The sequence below is a fragment of the Mixophyes fleayi genome, chromosome 5 (genome assembly GCF_038048845.1).
Source record: "Mixophyes fleayi isolate aMixFle1 chromosome 5, aMixFle1.hap1, whole genome shotgun sequence".
NCBI lineage: Eukaryota > Metazoa > Chordata > Amphibia > Anura > Limnodynastidae > Mixophyes > Mixophyes fleayi.
The window spans coordinates 214,339,281-214,351,684 of record NC_134406.1 but is presented as its reverse complement, the minus strand read 5'-3'; the positions used below and the strand labels follow the sequence as shown (position 1 = coordinate 214,351,684).

At 39.3% G+C, this 12,404-nt stretch overlaps 1 long non-coding RNA gene across 1 annotated transcript in view; it reads right to left on the bottom strand.

Moving 5' to 3' along the window:
• Window positions 1-285: 285 nt before the first annotated feature.
• The window catches only part of LOC142158976 (uncharacterized), a 37,695-nt gene continuing 25,576 nt past the window's right edge, over window positions 286-12,404 (bottom strand). The window contains exons 3-4 of the long non-coding RNA XR_012692889.1: window positions 4,033-4,128; window positions 286-3,957 (exon numbers count right to left, since the gene is read on the bottom strand). This is a non-coding gene — a long non-coding RNA (uncharacterized LOC142158976). The remainder of the gene's footprint in view (window positions 3,958-4,032; window positions 4,129-12,404) is intronic.

Sequence of the window (12,404 nt, the reverse complement as noted above, 5' to 3'; positions counted from 1 at the left end):
AACCACCATACACCATGTCACAGAATTCAGAAATCTTGGTGAAGAAAGCCATTAAAGGTTTCACTAACTTTTGTGATGATAAATTAAAGAAGCTTTAGGGGTTTGGGGATAATCCCATATACACAGCTGTCAACCTCATCATTTATTTATATAGCGCCACTAATTCCGCAGCGCCCTATAGAGAACTTGCTCACATCAATCCCTGCTCCATTGGAGCTTACAGTCTAAATTCCCTAACACACACACATAGAAACTAGGGTCAATTTGATAGCAGCCAATTAACCGGTACCGCTTTACCCTTTAAAACTATTTAGCAATCTACATATATACATATCACAGTTGCTTAACCATAGACCTAGATAACATATCTATCTCAAAAATATAACAGTGACGATATAATGCATGAATACAGTTCTATCACATTCATATTATTCAGGGTCCCAGCCTCTTAGTCTCTTCTGGAAAAAAAAAATACTAATTGTTTGACCTGGTAGCCGCACTCAATGGAACAAAGCAATATTTTCCCCCTCCAGCGACAAAGATTTTGTAAATTCTCCTCACTCTTTAATGAAGATGACAAAGATGTGGTAAACGTATTGTATCCTCTCAAATTTCACTAACTGCAGTAAGATGAACTCCTCTTCACAAAGATGTGGGAATGGTCCTCACAAGTAGTACAAAATACATAAATAAAGGGGTTCTTCAAGGTTATCTCTTCTCCCTAAGTACCTGTCCCTATTCTCACGCTTGTAACATTAACACAGTCCCGCAAAATGTCCTGTTTCTTTAGCAGTCCCTGACACTAGTGCGCAATTGCGGGACATTAGGTTTGCCTGCTCTACCGTATGAAAGAGTTAACTCTCTTTGTTCAGAAAAATATTGTTCAGGATTCAGACCTACAGTTTTGCAAGTCACAATGGGCTTTAGTTTTATTAACAAGTTTCAGGGACAATAACTATATTATGATTTGTAATAGAAATGTCCTGTTTCACAAAACATGTATATCTTTCTTTCTTTTGTAATATTTGCTGATGTTGGACTTTGTGATTCACACTTGCGCAGTGCTAAAATGTCTACGTGACTAAAAACATTATATATAGATGATAATTTGTTTTGATACACTCAGAACATATACTACACCCCACCTGTCTGTGTTTATTTGTCTCTCCGGCCATATTGGTGCACCTTATCTGATTACTGACCACTTAAGAAATATTTGCTAGAAGGTATAATCTATGCATGGTGAAAAATTGCTTTATAAACTTGACACTTTTATAGCATTCACATCTTGATGTCTTCTATGCATTCATTTTTATTCTGCCCACACACTGCCAGACCCAGTGATACCAGATTACTGAACAACTGGATTTGTGTTCTGTTTGGCCACATATGTTGGGCCAAATTACACAGATTTGGTTGATTGAATACACCAAATGGCTGTTTACATGGTGTAGACAGGTGATAATTATACATGTATGTAATTTACAGTCATCGGAGCTTAAGATTTTAATACATACCCAGAAAAAATCAGATCAATCAAAATTTGTTTGGGTTAGTTCTACACGTGGTCCCATACATGGAATAGCAGCATTTTATGAAAAACACCCATTTACTGATTTTATTGCTGTATGTGGCCTGCTTTGGAAATACAGGGTGGTTCATTAGTGTGGAAACACCCTTTTTAAACAGAAATGAGTAAGGAAATATTAATCCAGTGACTACACATATTATCTGGGTATGGTGGAAAACTTTTTAGGGTATATGGCCATTATGGTGGCCATCTTCAGTAATATTTCCATGTAGCCCCGGTGTTGCTGAGTACCTCAATGCATCTGGTGAGTAGAGGGCTAGTAAACCTCCCGCTTAGGGTAATCTCATCTTTTCTCAAATTCTCAAATGCAGCAGTGCCTCCATCCTACCCGCTATAAGTCTCTTGTGTGAGTTACAGAGAGATCACCCAGCACACTGATATAGCCAGCAACAGATCTGCTATTCCTACTGTAGATAAAAATGCAAAAGTCTCAGTTACACACATTTGCAAATTTATGTTAAAGCCATTTGCCTCTCCACGGCGCTTTTGCTAATAGGGTGGTCCTAACTCTAAACAATGAGAGTCCCATATATTTGGGCCATACATATGTGTTTTTAAATTGAGAGCCAACTTACCAAAGAGGTACCCCAGAAGCCTCCAAATAGCAATCCAATGTCAGCACTCCCCCTCAGCTACTGACACCAACATGTTGGTGTCTGTAGCTGACACCAACATGACTGGAGTGAGTGAGAATCCATATAAGCCCAAGTGACCTAACTCACATTATAATAAAAGCATTACACACTACCAGCATTGAATGACATCTCATACAAACCGTTGGGAGGGAAGTTTTTAAGTGTTCTTGATGCCCAGTCTTGATATTTTTCAAACACCATTTGATAGTTTTACACGCATACCATCTTGTATAACTTAAACACAGGAAATGATTAAAACAGTTCTATGAAATGGCCTACAAAGGTTAGTAGTAATCACTGATGAGGATGGTGCATGGGTAAACAAAGACAAGAATATGATGCAAACCTGGCGGCACTGTTAGTACGCTGCCGGGATGAAATGTTAGAAACTTAATCTTGACAAATTACAAGTAGAAGTGCAAAAGTGTCATATTTTGGGTACATAATAAGCAGGGTGGGTAACGAAAAAGACAAATCCAAAGAAAACAGAAACAGTTATGGAGATACCTGCACCACAAAGTGCCAGAGGCTATGTTAGGTATGTGGCTACATTTTGTAAGGGATTAGTACAAACCACTAACTCAAAACAGATATGTGCTGCCAGCATTCAGAAAACTTTTTACACTGTTCTAGGGCCAAGCAAAAAGGAACATTATTAAGTTTCTTTGATTTACAAAAAACAGTGGTGTGATTTAAGTGGATGTGTCACAAACCGCATACTGCTCATTCAAAAGGGCAAACTGGTAGCCTATGTGTCCCATACTATGACAAATTAGATATACACAGGTTGAGAGAGAAGTGTTTGGCTATATTAGGGGGATATGAGACATCCCATAATTTCATTTATGATCACAAAGTTGCAACAGACCACAAGCCACTTGGACGCATACTTCAAAAAGATGTCAGCTCAAAAATGTAAATGTAATCTCAAAAATGATTTTGAGATTACAAAAAAAAAAATTATCAGGAAAATACAAACCAAAGTCACCCCAAAGGCGGACACATTATTATGACATTCCCACACAGAAATGATTAACAGGAAGAACCAGATCTGGAGAAAGAAGTGCATGTCATTATAGCACACCATCCAGTGGGAAGTGCCAGATGAAAAGCAAAAGACAATAACTAAGGATGATGTCCTAAAGAAACTGATACAGGCAATTTTGTGAGGGAGACCTATAGAAAAGTAATTGAAAGTATATTCCATAATCAAGGCCTATTGGCGCCTAGACGTATGGATGCACACTAATGTTTAACAGGATTGTGAATCTTGAGTGTTGACATAGTGAACTATTGACAATACATGACAGTCACCTGGGAACACGGTTTACCAAGAGACATGCCAGTGATACACTCTTCTGGACACACCAAAATTAGTATATTGAGAAATGTATAGTAAACTGTTAATCTTGTCGAGCAAATGAAAGAAGAAACAAACCATTGATACCCCAGAAATTCCAGAACGACATGCTAAGTTTTAGGATAAGGGACATTCCTAACTGTAGTAGATTACTACAGCAAACTGGCACGTTAAAAAAACCTTACAGCGGGCACAATACATCTTAAAGCACTATTGGGAAGACCCAGTATATGTCATAAATGGAATACAGACCATGACCATCAATATGCAGACAAGAGTTTCATGACTTCACAATATAACAGAGACTCAAACATACAACCTCTAGTCCATACTTTCCACCAGTCTGGCATAAAAATATGTTGAGGACATTCCTACAGAGGACAAAGAAATGGGACAATATGAAATGTTAGAACTGTAACTACAGAAACATACTGTTAGAAACCAACCTGCTTCTGTGCTGCTGATTCCTCTGTCTCTGTGTACAACTCAGCACCCTGGTTCTGTAGATCACATCATCATGGCTGGGAGGCGGCATATACAATCTGCAGAGGATATAAGGCTCACTTTGATACTGCAGTTGTGTCAGAGCAACAAGTTACCAATTGGCGCCTGACTCTTCCTGTGTACCCTTGTCCTGCTTTCTGGTGTTTCCCTGTGTATGACCCATTGGCTTGTTAAACCTCTGCTTCTGGACATCCTCTCCTGTGTGTGGTGTTTCTTCAGTGTATCCGATCCAGTGTTCCACTGATCACAGCGTAAGATTCTTCTGTGTGTGCTGTATGTGTGTGCTGTACCACTGCGGATAACTAAATTCTGCTTTGCCTTGCTGTATTACACTACCGCTACAGAGTCTGCTTTTCCTGGTTCAGCCTGATCGCTTACCAACCGTCTATCACCTACAACATCAGTGGGCTAACCTAAGGGCCGCGACCTGCGGACCTCCGGCAGCAAAATACATCCCACCTTGCGGTGGTTCTTGGTGAAGGCTGGGGAGTTCGTTAGACTCTGCACCTTGGGAAGGCCAGAGCTAACATGGACTGATAGAAACCTCCTGAGAGACGTAACACATACCTTTTGAAGGGAGGTTTTCACCTGCTCAGTTGCCAATTGCTTTTTTTCTAATCATACCGTGGAATTTATTGCCAGTGACAGTCCCTTTGCAATATATGTGGGGCAGCACGGTGGCTTAGTGGTTAGCACTTCTGCCTTACAGCACTGGGGTGATGAGTTTGATTCCCAACCATGGCCTGACCTGTGTGGAGTCTGTATGTTCTCCCTATGTTTGCGTGGGTTTCCTCTGGGTGCTCCGGTTTCTTCCCACACTTCAAAAACATACTGGTAAATTAATTGGCAGCTATCAAATTGGCCCTAGTCTGTCTGTGTGTGTGTTAGGAAATTTAGACTGTAAGCGCCAATAGGGCAGGGACTGATGTGAGTGCGCTCTCTGTACAGCGCTGCGGAATTAGTGGCGCTTTATAAATAAATGATGGCATATGAAGCAGATAGAATAAAAGTTGTTGAGTGCAGAAATAGAAGCTGCAGTCTGTACTTCATCATTCACAAAATAATACAACTGGTACAGAGTGCAAGGGGACCAAGGACTGGTATAATATACTCATCGTTAAACCAGTATAACTGGTTTAAATCCATTACATTACCTGCACAATCAAGTCTCATTTCCTTAGGATAAACTGTTGTATAAACAACACTAGCAAACAGCACCACCTACTGGTAGTGTACACTCTTGCTTGAATAATTTAGGATCATGCCACTCACAACAATAAAACATATCATTTTTTATTGATAATATATACAGAAATGGTGTTTCTCTTTTACCTTGGGAAATTTCTAATATGTTGTTTTGGGCTCTATAAACAATTTTCCCGCAAATATGGAAAAGCCTTAGGAACAAGGAAGGGTTGTTTGTTTTCAAAATGTTGGCAAAAGTTTTGTTTTTCTCTGAGGCTTTTTATATCTCTACTCTGCTGTTGTGTTTCTGCAGCTCCTGGGGATAAGAGAAAAGAGAGAGAGGTCTTGCAATGTCCACATCTTCTTCTTTGCCTCTCAGAAAGAGGGTGAGAACAGTTATGCCTGAGCAATGGAAACAATCTTGGAGGACACATACTGTGTGCCTCTGCGCATAACAGGGATTGTGGCTATCACAACTGTTTCACTCTGATATAAGAAGACTTTAAGCTGCTATAGGAAACCAGCTGTGTAGTCAAAAGTCCCTGAGGGATCTAGATATTTTATTTTATTTTTATATGTTGACATAATATATCAGGACAAATAAACACAAAATAGCTTTTAAAATGTGAAAAATCCATTTACAGCATTGTAATATAAACTATTATTTAGAGAAAAGTGACATTTTTTAAACTCTTCCGCGGAATATTTTCCTAATGTCGCATTTGACTGTGGAATTTCACACATTTCTCCAGCGGAATTTCCCCTTAAATATTTCTATATTTTTCTGCCAGTACCACTTCTTGATTGGTTCCATTTTGCTGATTCTGTGTCATAATGTATCATGAAGAGAAACTAGTCTTTTTTTTTTTTTTTTTTTTTTAAAGGCTGCTGTGTGAAGACAGCATTGTCTAGAGAAAGCTATAGAGAGGCTGAAAGGCAGAATGATAAGTAGAAAGAAAAAGAGTTAAAAAGCAAGTGAGAGTGGGAGAGAAAAAGTGCAAGAAGTAAGGAGAAATGTCAGAGAAAGACACAAAAATGGTAACGTTACAGTAAATGTAAACAAGACAGAGAAACCGCAGAAAAAGTGTTAAAATGAGATTAAGAGATATCAGAAAAAGACAGCAAGAGGGAGAAAAAGGGTCCGAAGGAGTGAGACAAGGAAAGATAAAAAAGAAAGTAAAAAAGAGAAAGTTTTTAGAGAAAAACTGAGGTTTTAAAAAAAGTTTTTAAAACCTAAAACACACTTTTCCCAAATTTGTAAAATTGACAATTCTGGCAGAGCTTTTAAAGGGACTTTGGCATCAACAGAGATGTTGTTGGCAGATGTGCAGAAAGTAGAGGTTCTGCAGGAGTCCCACAAGTTGTTTTAACTGGGGGTTGGACATGCACTGCAGCCTGTGGGTTGCCAGTGGCCACTAACTGTTGCTGAGTTTCATTTAGGGCAAAATGTTGTGGCAGATGCCAGGATAAAGATTTTCAAAATATGGTTTCTCATGTGAGGATGTCCCATATGTCTTGATAAAGATTTTCAAAATCGAAATGCGACGGCGGCTAGTACAGCTGGAGATTACGCGCAGCAGTAGACTGTTCCTCCATCTTTGATAAAAAAAAAAAAGGAAAGTCTGCCACCCCGATACCATTGTCAGAGTACATTTCTATATGTCTATATCTAATATGATTGGGGTAAAAGTCCACTTTTGTCCGAGTGGATTAATCTCCATCTGGGGATCATTTTTATTTTTATAATTGTTTTAATCTTTATAATAAATATGTAAACGATAATGCACTATTAGTGGCATTTTTGTCCCTATACATGGAGTGAGCTGATCTTAAAGGGATATTGCACATATTTGGCTTTAAGAAGAGGACACCTCTTTGCTATACAACGTGATGTTACAATCAATATTCTGTGAGTGCTTGCACAACGGGGATGTTGAGTTGCTCATGTGGTGGTGTAGATTACTATTATTAATCACCTAAGAGAAGAAGATTACTTTGGAAACATATCTATGTGAATTATTATTATTTACAGTATTACACTATGTTGGTTTTTTTGTGTTTTTTTTTATATCTATATCACGTGGGAGTAAGATTTAAGAAAAATTGATGTCACAGACTTTTTGTTGGACTTTTTGATCAACTTGAAATTGGACTACACAAACTTTGGGATGGTTGTACATTTTGGATATTGTAGATTTGCTGTTTTTGTAGTTTCAGTACTTTTCACAGAGAGTTTGATTTTAGTTCACACTTATTACACTTTTTTTGTGTATATTCTTGTTTAGTATAAGATTGTGGATTGCCAGCGCCATCTCTTCGAATTTTATGAATATTGTTTTATTTTCGGCTTTACGGATCAGAAGCCATAAAACGGAGGGCAGCTCCTGTGCACACACAGTCTGAGACAGTGATGATTTAATTTTTGATCATTCTGTCTGACTAACCAGAAACATGTATGTGCAACAGACTTCAGATACCTCTTTAGAAGTTTTTATAAAGTTACTACATACAACAGGACAAAGCAGTTCTCACAAAGTGATCAAAAGGGGGACAAAAAAGAATACCTAGGGGTAAATGTAAAGAGAAGTTTCACTTTACAAGGCAGCGCCGCTTTAAATTTAAGCGCCGAAGACGCCGAACTCGCGGGGGTTGAAGAAACCGGAGGTTAATACATTTACCCCCTAGTGTACTATGTAGTTCTAGTACACCAAAGGAAGGTCAATTCAATTATATGAATTTCAGCTGCAGTATTTATTATCTTTGCTGTGTTAGTCCTCATATCCTACTCCACTACTACAACACTACAGACTATAATGAATTGGTAGTTGTAAGTCCAGCTCTCACAATTTAGACTATAAATTCTGTAAAATGTGAATTTACAAATAAAGAGCAGAATGGGATTGTGCGTAAACAATAGCAAGGCTCAGAGATTGTATTATCAGAACTTCACACCCCTGCAAAACTGTTATGGTCACCTGCAAAACTTGATTTGCAAGAAATTTTTAGCCCGATTCAAGTCCGATCACAAAATTGGCCATTACTTATGGGTTTAATAAAATCATGGAACATATGTATAAATCCTCCAAATTCAAATCAAATTGTTTAAGATACATTACGTGTCACGTAACTAAGGACGGATGGAGTTGCTTACTGCGCGACTCAGCAATGAGAGGCAGAGTCTAACGTGTCCCAGGTCTTCGCCAGGGACCCCCACAAGGGAGTATGGGCTTTGATGCGGGAGACACGCAGGTCGCGGTCCACAGACAGAGCAACCAGTGAAGCGTAGATGGAAGAGGAGTCAGGCGGCCCGGGTCAAGCCGAACGAGCAAGTGGTACCAGAAAGGAGAATCCTTAAACGAGGTCAGTAACGTAGCCGGGTCAAATACATGAAACACTGGAGACTGGATCATAGGTCAATAACGTAGCTGGGTCATACACGAGGAGCACTGATATTTATAGGAGAGGGGGGCAGTCCTAACTATCGGCGGTGGTGACGCTGAACACCACTGCCGAAATCTGGCAATAGCGTCACGTTGCCTAGCAACGGAACGCGCTGCCAACTGGAGGCAGGAAGTGTGTCTGGTTGCCTGACATTACGATTTGAATATGGGTTGACGTACGCATATTCAGAATTAAGTATATGCACATGCGTATGTACAATAATTAATAATTAAATAACTATTTAATGCATGTTCAGTGCATACAATACGTTTGGAAAATAACTCTTAAATGCATACAGAGGGTATGTAGTAAGTACTGAAATGCCTGGGTATAATTTTTTAATTAAATACTATTCCGTGTCGGTCATCACTACTACCTGACATTTACACCTGCCCTGCAGCAAGTGTAAAAGATACATCTGAATACAAGCGTACTGTAACCTTTACCCCATACTTACCAACTCTCCCAAAATACCCGGGAGACAGACGAATTCCGGGTAGGTCTCCCGCACTCCTGGGAGAGCTGGCAATTCTCCCGCATCTGCCCAGATTTGAAGCCTCCATGATGTGATTCTTCGGGAATAGCCATCATTTTGGCCCGCCCCCCCGTGTTGGAATGAGTCATTACATCACAGGGGGCGGGGCCAAATGACGTGATTCATGGAGCCTGGCCCCCTCACGCCCACCTCTACTCTGAGACTCCCGGAGACCAGCCTGTAAAGGTTGGCAACTATGCTTTACCCAACACAACTTCCTGCTGGTAGGTCTTACCTCCTACAGACTTTAGAAACTGGACCAAGACAAATAAAAAAATGTCTCACTGATGATTGTATTGGGGAAAGACTCTTTTGTCAAAATAGATACCTTCCTGGAAGTGAACACAGTTGTTTAGTTTAACATGCAAGTGGCAAATTTCAGTACCATAAAATAAATATATTCTTGTATTACATTGAACACTACATGGACTTTATAAACATGGCTTTGACATGTCAGATACAGGTAAATCAGGATTTAATATGGAATACTGTGAATTTGTTCTGCTCTATGAAACCACAACTGGGACATTTGTCACCCCAGGCATCTTCCTGCTGTTGTTTCTAATTCCTTCAAGCACTTCACTGTATTTCCTGTATTGTACATAGCCCATTTTATTTTACATGTAGAATTACCTAAATTATTACATGCCCAATGGTGTTATACAAATGTACAGATAGGAAATGGGTGAAAACTTTGGTAGCCCAGACCAATTTTTAAAATGTACTATACAAAACACAACTTCATAGTAATAATAAATAAATAAAATATGTTACATGTGAGCAGTAACTTCATAAATCTCCATCACCTGCGTTCTGAGTCATTGCTTTTTCCAAATCTAAACTGAGCTCAGACCTGCTTATCACCATACCACTCAGACCTGCTTATCACCATACCACTCAGACCTGCTTATCACCATACCATAACAATCATTTCTTCCAAGTAGTAAGCACAAACTTCCTAAGGCGGTCAAGTTGTTGTTTTCTGATAGTAAATGATCCCTACTGTTTAAATGTGTTTCAATAAAACTATAGCCTCTTAGGCGATCCTCTTCTATGGCGTATTATGCTGTGTTGTTCTTATATATACATTGTGGGTCTGAATCTTGTTGAATGGACTGTATGTAGGTACCAGGTTTCTGACCTACGGGCCTGATTCATCAAGGAATGCAAATGCAGATATGTGCCATAGCTTGCGTAAAATCGCTCTACGCATGCCCAGAACCAGACTGTACACCAGTGAATGTAGCAACAGCCAATTCATCTTGGAACGCAAAGGACCCTTACTACAGCCTAGGTTTTCAGAGGGGGACTGGGAGAGGGGAATGGGCGCAAGCCAGTGGTTCCCAAACTGTGTGCCGCGGCTCCCTGGGGTACCGCGGTGATCTCAAAGGGGTGCCGCGGCCAGGGCAGATGATAAGCAAGACAGGGGACTACTTGGTAATTATTTTTGCTTAGGGGTGCCTTTAAAAAATTATGGAGAGCCTAAGGGTGCCTCGAACTGAGAAAGTTTGGGATCCAATGGCGTAAGCACATAGTCAATGTACAGTAAGAGTGTGCCAAGCTCGAGTGCTCACAGCAGCGTCCAATTCAAGCTTTGGGCATCACAAAGGTACGTGTTTTTCTGTCGTATCACTTGCACCAGCAACAGGTCAGGTGTAAGTGCCAGATACTAGTGATGCCGGCTGTGTGTGCTTGATAGAACATGTGTTTGCTGGAGCAACTGTAATATTGCTTTTTATGTACAGTAAATAATAATAACATCATGATGTAATGAAGTTATTTTATTTTCTGTGCGTTCTTTTGGGACTTTATATTCCACATGTATATTGGCCATATCTTTCATTGTATTATCTGTCAGAACAGAGCGCACTTAGACCGGTATTCAACAAGAGACTTATCTTCAGGTCTGCTCCTAGTTGTATACAGACGATTTTCATGCATGTTTAAAAAAACGCAATTTACATTTGTTTTGTGTACCTTAATGAATCAGACCCTATAAGTTTTTAACTGCACGAAAAATTGTTGTTATTGGAAAGACCGTTTCCAAAAGCTTTGGGCTCAAGAAGAGCCGGATCAAAGGGTTCCCTGGAGTGAATGGAGAGAGAGGTAGGGCCTCCATTCATTAGGCCCATTTTGGATCTTCTGATCTGCCAGTCAGACTGCAAGCTGCAATTTGTTTGTAAGTGAACTAAACTGGCCATCTGCTGTTTGTTTGTGAGCTGGACCTTAGCTCCATCCACACTTAGGGATTGTCAGATAGAGCCAGACAGGCAGCGTTTATTTTCTGGTTTTATTTTGTTTTTCATCTCACCCAGATGGAAATGGCAGAAAAAGTGAAAAATGTCACATTAAAGTCCTTTACTGATATCACTTTAAAACCAGATCCTTAATTAGAACTTTTACTTTTTCTCCTATAATACTGTTCATTCAAACCGAATCCATGTCTGTAATTGCACAATAATAGTTGCGTCAAATAAGATAAAAACATTTGCACTTCAGACCCACAGCTTTGCATTCTCACCCTACACTTTTCCTTACACAACTTCATCAGGAGACACCCCTGAAAAAGTTGTGTAACGAAACATCCAGGGTGGTCTCTCACACACTATATCCATTCTGTGTATAGAACTCTCGAACTTCCTATGACCTTACTTTCAGTCTGGACCGGTGTGGTGTTCAACAGGGAGACTGTCTTCAGCATCCGTTTATGGACCAGATAAGCGATATTACCTTCATTTTATTGTAAGGGCTTTTAATCATTGGTGTAATAAATGTTTTTTTTAGACTATTCCACATATGTGTGGACACTTGTTGTGCCTTGTTATTGTTTTTCCTCAGGTTTATTTTCCTTTCCACATTGGATTTGAGTTTAATTGATATCACTCATGCAGACTGAAGAGGGATAATTGAGGATTTTATACAGATAAGCCCTGATTAATCTATCAGTTGTGCACAGTTTATATTTTAGAATACTGTAGTATATGGAACCTGGCAATATTACATTGGCTCTATTTGTTTCTTTAAAAAAAAAATATATATATATATATATATATATATATATATATAGTTAATAAATCAAGTATTTAATAAGTTTGCCACTCATGCAACAAATTATTTAGTGCATTATAATATATTAACTTGTGACAATAAAAA